At 35.2% G+C, this 9,018-nt stretch overlaps 1 pseudogene; it reads right to left on the minus strand.

Moving 5' to 3' along the window:
- Positions 1-6,724, minus strand: part of LOC120089068 — an 8,132-nt pseudogene extending 1,408 nt beyond the window's left edge.
- Positions 6,725-9,018: the final 2,294 nt, after the last annotated feature.

Raw genomic sequence — 9,018 nt, forward strand, 5'->3', positions numbered from 1 at the left:
CACGAAGCCGACACCCAAGTCCAGCCGAGCGGCTCTTCGACCGACGGCCTCTGTCTTTGTTCCAGTCAGCTGTGGCAGCTTCAACACTAGACGACTCCCTTTTTTTTCTTCAACAAGCAATCACACGAATATTGCCCTAAGTGGAGAAGAAAGGGAAATTACAAGTTTGCCATTGCTCAAAAATTACGATAATGCCATTGGGCCTTTAAATTTCCAAAAATCCAATAAAAAAACCACTTAAAAAACTTGTTATTTTCTACAAATCTCCCTCATAACAAGAATATTTAAGTGCCAAGCTGATTCTCCAGTCTTTTTATCATCCAGATTTAATATTCATCCCATCTAATAGGTATTTGAACCTATGGGCGGGAAGAACCTTGGTTAACATATCTGACAAATTCTCAACTGTATGAACCTTGACAAGTTCAACATCTTTCTGGGCCACAACTTCTCTGATAAAATGAAATTTGACATCGATATACTTAGACCGTTCGCGATGAGATGGATTCTTCGCAAGATGAATAACATTCTGGCTATCACAACGGACGATAGGAATGAACTCCTGCGACAACAACTCACCAACTATCCTTTTCAACCACACTGCCTATTTCACAGCTTCACCCACTGAAATATACTCTGACTCAGTAGTAGATAAGGCAACAACTGACTGTAGAGCAACCTTCCAACTGACCATATTACCAAACAAACAAAAAATGTGACCTGATAGAGAACTTCTTTTGTCAAGGTCTGCAGCATAATCTGCATCTGTGAAGTCTTCCAACAATGCTGATTTTTCACTATCCCTGCTAAAATACAATGATACACTGGCACTACCTTTCAAATATCGAAGCACCCATTTAACAGCATTCCAATGCTCCTTCACAGGATTTGACATAATCCTACTTATCATACTCATAGCATATCCCAAGTCAGGTCTAGTACAAATCATCAAATACATAATACTTCCAACAGCATTGCAATAGGGAATATTAGCCATCTCTAACTTTTCTTGTTCAGTAACAGGACACTGAGATGAAGAAAGCCTAAAATGAGATGCTAAGGGTGTCGAAACTACCTTACAACCAGACATATTATACTTCTCAAGCAGTTTATGCACATAACTCTCCTGTGAAATTGTTAACAAACCTTTCTCCCTATTTCTTTTCACATCCATGCCTAGGATCCTTTTCAGTTCACCTAAATCTTTCATCTCAAATTCACTACTCAATCGTTTTTTTGAGATCATAGATTTCAGAATAATCCTTAGACACCAGAATCATATCATCTACATACAGAAGTAGATAAGTATATATACCTTTTTGAGATAGTTTCCAGTACACGCAGGCATCATATGAGCTCCTATGAAACCCCTGCTTCAAAATAAAGGTGTCAAACCTGATATACCACTGTCTCGACGATTGCTTCAGTCCATAGATGGACCTGTGAAGAAGACAAACCATGTCTTCCTTTCCTTTCACCTTATAGCCCTTAGGTTGAGCCATGTAGATCACTTCCTCCAATTCACCATGAAGGAAAGTTGTGGTAACGTCCATCTATTCAAAAAACATATCAAAGTGAACAGCAATAGATAAAATTAATCGAATGGACGAATGCCTTACCACCAGAGAGAAAATCTTATGAAAGTCAACTTCCTTCTTTTGAGTGTAGCCCTTGGCTACCAGTCTAGCCTTATACCTAGGCACCTCCTGTACCTGGCTTGATTTTATAAATCCACTTTGACTGAATGAGTTTCTGATTAGGAGGCTTTGGAACCAATGACCATGTCTGATTCTTCTGCAACGAGAACAACTCTGCTTCCATAGCATCTTTCCACTATTCCTTCAAATCAGATACAATAGCCTCCTCAAAAGTAAGAGGCTCTGCTTCAATACTGTCAGCTGCACAAGTAAGAGCATAAGCAACTAAATCAGCATAACCATACTTCGTAGGAGCTTGCCTCACCCGCTGAGGCCTGTCACGTGTAAGCTGATAGTTCTATAGGTCACTGATACTTGAGTTTTCTTCACCAAAAACTCCCTCATCAATCAAAGTTCTCTACAGTTGAGGCTGTCTACTATCAGAACTGGATGACTCATCACTGGAGTCACCTGAACTAACTGATGGTTATGCTTTAGAATCAATTCTAACCTCTGCCTCAACCTGATCAGCTGTCTACTATTTCTGCTGCTCTATGACACGAAATAGCATCTCTATTTCATTAAAGGTCACATCTCTGCTGATAATGTATTTATTTTTTCCCTCTTCCAAGCACCAAAGTTTATATCCTTTAAGACTCTGAGGATAGCCAATAAACATACATTTCAGTGCCCTCTTGTTCAACTTCCCTTCCTTAACATGAGCATAAACTGAACATCTAAACACTCTGAGATGATCCAAGCTTGGAGCTTTTTCTGTTCATATCTCTTGAGGAGTCTTTAGGCCTAAAGTGGAAGACGGACTCCTATTAATAAGATAACAAGCTGTTTGGGCAACTTCCCCCCAAAATTTCAAGGGTAATGAAGCATTTGTCAAGAGACATCTTGTACGCTCCATAATTGTTTTGTTGAACCTCTCAGCTAAACTATTCTGCTGTGGAGTGTACGTAACAGTGAAATGCCTTGTAATTCCCTCAGATTTGCAAAAGTTATCAAATTTGTGATTCACAAATTCTAAACTATTGTTTGTCCTCAGATATTTTACCTTCCTGCCTGTCTGGTTCTCAACCTGCTTTTTCCATTCAAGAAATTTCCCAAAAGCTTCATCCTTCTGTTTTAGTGGATACATCTACACCTTTCTTGAAAAATCATCAATGATTGACATAAAGTATCTCAAACCTCCCATAGAAGGTACCTTTGTAAGAACCCACAAATCTGAATGAATATAATCTAAAATTCCTTTAGTAGAATGCTTCCCTTTCCTGAACTTCACTTTGGTAGACTTTCCGATTATGCAATATTCACAAAATGAGAGTTCAATGTCTTTAACTCCTCCAATCAAACCTTGTTGTGAAAGAGCTTGCAGACCTCTTTCACTCACATGAGCCAATTTTTTATGCCATAACATAGATCTATCTGTTTCTTTCCCAGATGCAATAGCAGCACTACATGAAACTACAGTACCTTCCAATATATAAAGACCATTTCTCAAGGTCCCCTTCAGCTTAACCAAAGAACCCTTGATAACCTTTAGAACTCCATTATCAGATTTATAAGAATAATCTGCTCTATCTAATTCGCCCAGAGAAATTAGATTTCGTTTGAGTTCTGGAACATACCTTACATTTGTAAGAATTCTGATCATACCATCATGTGTTGCAATTCGAACTGAGCCACTTCCTTTTACATCACAAACACCATTATCACCAAGCAGAACTGATCCCCCATCATTTTCCTAAAAGTCAATCAAGAAACGATTAGAAGTCATGTGAAATGTGCACCCTGAATCCATGATCCAAGCATTCTGAATGTCCCTGTTGGACACCATCAATACCTCTGCTGAATCATATCCATCAGTAACATTTGTTGCACTAGAATCCCCTGTATGCTTACTACTTGATGCTTCCTTGCTCTTATTCAAAGGGCAACTCTTTCTAAAGTGTCATTCTTTATGACATAGGAAACACTTTTTGCTTTTCCCCTTTGATTTCGACCTGGATCTCGACTCTTTTCCTTTTCCTTTCTTTTTCTCATTTCTACCTCTGGCCATGAGTAACTCTCCATCCTTCATTCTTTTTTAATTTCAAGATTTCTCGTTCTCAAGGCATCCAACACAATATCCTTGGACAATGAATCCCGTCCATATTTAATAGCTGCCTTAACTTCTCGATACGATTCTGGCAAAGAATTCAGAAGAATAACTGTTTGATTTTCATCCGACATCTTCTCACTGATGTTATTGAGATCAACTATAATCTTCTGGAATTCATCTAGGTTCTCTTCTAAGCCTTTACTTGAGTCCATCTTATATCCAAAGAATTTCTCCTTTAGATATAATTTATTTGGCAAGGACTTAGTCAAATAAAGACTTTCCAATTTCTTCCATAACTCCGCTGTAGTAGTAGCCTCATCTACTAGCCTAAGCACTCCATCTGAAAGATACAGAATTATTGTCGAATAGGCCATCTCATCCATATCCCCCTTTTCAGCTTCTGTAATTGTTGGTGGAAGGTTATCTTCGTCTAAGATTTTGGCTACCTTTTGTTTACCAGAATAGCTCTAATCTTTTTTCTCCATAACCTAAAATCACCTTTCCCATCAAATTTAATAATTTCGAACCATGTAGACATTGAAGCCATCTGTCAAAATTAATTCCAACAAAAAAATCCTAAACAAAGAATATGCCAACACACACTACCACACAACCTCTTTAGATCAACTAGAGCTCTGATACCACTTGTGAGAGTTTTTGAACCTAACTTAGACGGCCAAACAGAACGCAAACAATCAGCAAAAATAAATCGAAAGCAGTAAAGAACACCAAAATATATAGTGGTTCGACCAGTTTTGTCTACATCCACTTTGAGAACCATCTTGAAGTAATTTATTAATGAGCAATAAAGGAATTTTACAAATTACAAATAATCAACGAAATCACCAATCTGTAACTTTTTAGTATCTATTGATACCGAGAGATCCGCACACAACGTCACCTCTGAAAATTGAGAACAACGCGCTGCAAAACAACCCAATACAGTGTGCTACCCACCTCTGATCGGCGAACCACGCACAGACCCGCGCCTCTTTCTCACCGCCGACAACCGCTATCGAACGCAGCCACCACGGCGAACCGCTGAACCGCTGGATTCAAGCCCATGTTGCTGCTCAGATTGGCGAAGTCCGACCAAGCTTGAACCGATCGCTGCTCCTCCATACAAGAACTGGTCGTGGCTCTTCCACGAAGCCGACACCCAAGTCCAGCCGAGCGACTCTTCGACCGACGGCCTCCGTCTTTGTTCTAGTCGGCTGCGGCAGCTTCAACACCAGACGGCTCCCTTTTTTTTTTTTCTTCAACAACCAGTCACGCGAATATTGCCCTAAGTGGAGAAGAAAGAGAAATTACATGTTTGCCACTGCTAAAAAATTACGATAATGCCATTGGGCCTTTAAATTTATAAAAACCCAATAAAAACCACTTAAAAAACTTGTTATTTTCTACAATAACTATCTTTAATGGTATGAAACTTTTGAGTGAAACCAAAATCAAAGCATTTAGGCGCAAAAAATGAAAAGTATCATACGGTCGTAGAAGACAATTTTAGACTCTACCATGAAAAATCTCATCAAAATCAATTGTCATTTTTTATTACCTAATAACTTACTCTTTATAGTCTATAAAAAAGTTGATTCCTAGTTATCAGAAATTTCAGAAACTATTTATTACTTATATGGAGTAAATTGTTATAAAAATTTAAAAGTTCAAAAACTAAAAGGTCCTAGTTGGATAATATTTGGTTTTGGTTTTTTGTCTTTTAAAATTAAGCATATAAGCATACCACTTCCATCTATTAGTTTCTATGTTTTGTTGTCTATATGTTAGGAGTGTTTTCAAAATCAAACAAAAAAAAATAGTACATTTTGTTTTTGAAAATTCGCTAAGAATTCAAATGTTTACATAGGAAATTTGAAAATTATGAGAAAGAAATTGTGAGAAAACAAACTTAATTTTTAAAAACAAAAAACTAAAAATCAAATACAATGAACTAAAGTTAAAGGATCAAATTGTTACTTTTGACGAACAAAATTGTTTAAATATAGAAACACAGAATAAATATCGGAAAATAGAACGTAGATGTTGTAATTAGAAAGAAAGATATACTTGTATGAGTCCTTTGATAACTTGGTCACTATAATATTCAGGATCGGTATTTTGCAAGCGAAGTAAATGGTGAATCATAGTGTTTCCTTCATCTTCTTGATTCCTAATCTCATCAACTAATCCTTGAAGAAGTTCATCTGCTCTTCTTCCAAGTTTCATTATCCTTTTATTAAAACCAGTTGGATCAATCCAATTCCATAAGGGTATGAAGTCCCCTGGATTTGTTGATCCACTATGTGCCATAATTTGTGTCACCACCTCTCTAAATCTCTTGGAATATCCCTCATCCTCCAACAAATCATTATTATTATTCTCTTCACAAAACTTTTTTCCACCCACCATTCTCATTACAATATTGAAGGTAAGATCCAACAACATAGGCTTTAATTCCACGGCCCTAAACTTATCTTCCAACATATAACAATTACCACATAATTTACACAGTAAATGTTTGACTTCATCTTCTCGAGTTGTCAAGAACGAATTAACACGAGTCGTCGAGAAAAATTTCAAGGATGCTAATTCGGCAGAGGTTTCGCCAATATTCACCATAAGAGGAGACCGTCATGATTGTATTGTTGTATGCTAAGTATTTTCCAATGTTTAAAGATGGTTGATTTGAGAGAATGATATCATTCTTTGTAAAACATTCTTGGACAGCAGAGGGAGAAGATACGGGCAAGACGAGACGGAAACCGAATTTGAGAGAGTAGACGTGGCCATACTTTTGAGAGAGATTTTGAAATGTTTGGTGGGCAGGATGTTTGAGAAGATGGAGATGGCCTATGAATGGAAGACAGAAGAGTGGGGTTAGTGGGAGGTTTAAGCGATTAGGTTTAAGTATAGAGGTGTAACCAAGTAGAAGACAAACGAGAGAGAGCAAAATGCAAAGCAAGAGATCAAAATCCATGTTTTTTACTTGCTTTTGATAATCCAACTTCAATCTTCTCTGCCTCTAATTATATAGCCCATGATAAAGATATGAAGGTAAGAAGGAAAGAAAAATAAGAGCAATGACAATAAGATAAAACTATGCATTAGAGTCAAACTATATATATATTAAAAAAGACTTTTTCTTCCAATAAAATTTGATATTTAATCTCTAAGCTAAAAGTTCATGTTGCAAGAAAAAAAATTTGTTAAAATATAATTTAATTTTTTAAATTCTCAAGTTATGTTAAAGGGTGAATTTTAAGAAGTGCCTATAAGGGTAAACTTTAAAAACGTGGTTCAGTTGTGCATGTATGTGTTTTTTCTTTTTTCTTTTTTTCTTTTTGTCTAATAGGTTGAGTGTATGAAAAACGGCTAAATAACTCAATGTTCTATTAGACACAATAATAAAAATTCAAGAATTTTTATTGGATTTGAAATTGAAAGTTTGAAGATTTATTAGACACTTGTAAAAGTTGAGAGACTAAGTAAACCCGAACCTAAATTTTTATCATCATCTATCAAGCAATGTTTATTTTTTTAAAATGAACTTGATCTAAATTGTATAATGAAGATTTATAGCTAAAATAGAAAATTGATGGTGAATGAATGATTTTCATGGTTTGATGTGAACATAAGGGTAGATATTAAAGTCTCTTCTAATAATCATTTGATTTTTAGTTTTCAGTTTTCGAAAATTAAGTCTACAACACCCCTTTCAACTCTAAAATTTTTTATTATGTTATCTATTTTTTACTAATATTTTTAAAAACCAAGTCAAATTTAGAAAACTAAAAAAGTAGTTTTTAAAAACTTGTTTTTGTTTTATTGAATTGGCTAAGAATTCAACGATTGTACTTAAGATAGATGTAAGTCATTCATTACAAGAATTTGGACATTTCCCGGGGAGAGAAACCATCGACAAAGGCTTAAACACTGTCGGCAAAACTTATCCCGACAGTCAAACAATCGTCGGCAAAATCTTCAGCAAAGCATCGTTGGGAAAACCTCCCCCGACCCAAAAATGCCTTGTCGTAGGGTAAAAAAGATATCTCAACGGATGAAGGATGAGGCTTTTTGCCAACCATCAATGAAACCATCGGGATTAGTCATTTCTCTTGACAGTGATAAGAAATCACAATCGTCGAGAGAAGTCAGCCTATGTCGATGGCTCATTTTCGACGTCAGGATTAGTTATTTCTTCTGATGGAAGGAATAAATTTCAACCGTCAAGATAAGTCAGCTTATGCCGACAGTTCGTTTTTTTTGTGGGGATATGGTTACTTATCTCGATGCTTGCTCTACGATACTACCGCCGGTAAAAGTTATCGTGAAACTATTTTAGCGTGAAATTACACTTTTCGCAACCTCTACACTGTCGGGAGATGGTTACTTATGCTGATGGTAATCTATTTTAGCGTCGGGAAAAGGTAATAAATTTTTTATTTATTACTATATTTTATATCTGTTTTTCTTTTTTTTTTACAAGTGCCATACATATTTGAATCTTACAAATATCAAACTAAAACAAAAATTGCCAAAATTAATTACATGTCTATAATAGAAAATAATATCCAGAAAACATGTTTAAATCTTAATAATTTTACAAATAAACAACTACTAATACTATTCGTCTTAAATATAAATATAACATCCACAAATTCTCAACTTTGAAATAACACTACATAATAACAAACTACCTATAAAACACAATTCTACAAACTAAAGCTTGTCGGAAGATGCATCTTCAACATAAATCTCAAGATACCTACAAAAAAAAAAAATTAAATAAGTCAATGTACCATATACCAATCTCAAAATGAATATAGAACTAAAAACTCAACTAAGAACATTAATAAATTGAAACAAACCAACTCAAATTTACATATTTCAATCTCAAACTCAATATTGAACTAAAAGTCCAACTTAAACTTAATCATAATTATACATTTACCCCTATATCAACTTTAAACCAATATAAGAACATTAACAAATAAAACTCAATATATCATATACCTATCTCAAAATTATTCTTCTCAGTCTCAATATAGAACTTAAAACTGAATTGAAACAACTCATATCTACATATTCCAATCTCAAACCCAATATAGAACTTAAAACTCAACTTAAACTTAAACATAATTCAACATTTAGCTTTTTACAAATTTTAAACCTAACATAAGAATATGAACAAATTCAAAGGAAGTTTATTCAATCTCCTCCTCCCCTCCCCCATTTATTTGAACCATAAACTCAATATAGCATATACACATC

This window comes from Benincasa hispida, chromosome 10 (assembly GCF_009727055.1).
Source record: "Benincasa hispida cultivar B227 chromosome 10, ASM972705v1, whole genome shotgun sequence".
Lineage (NCBI taxonomy): Eukaryota > Viridiplantae > Streptophyta > Magnoliopsida > Cucurbitales > Cucurbitaceae > Benincasa > Benincasa hispida.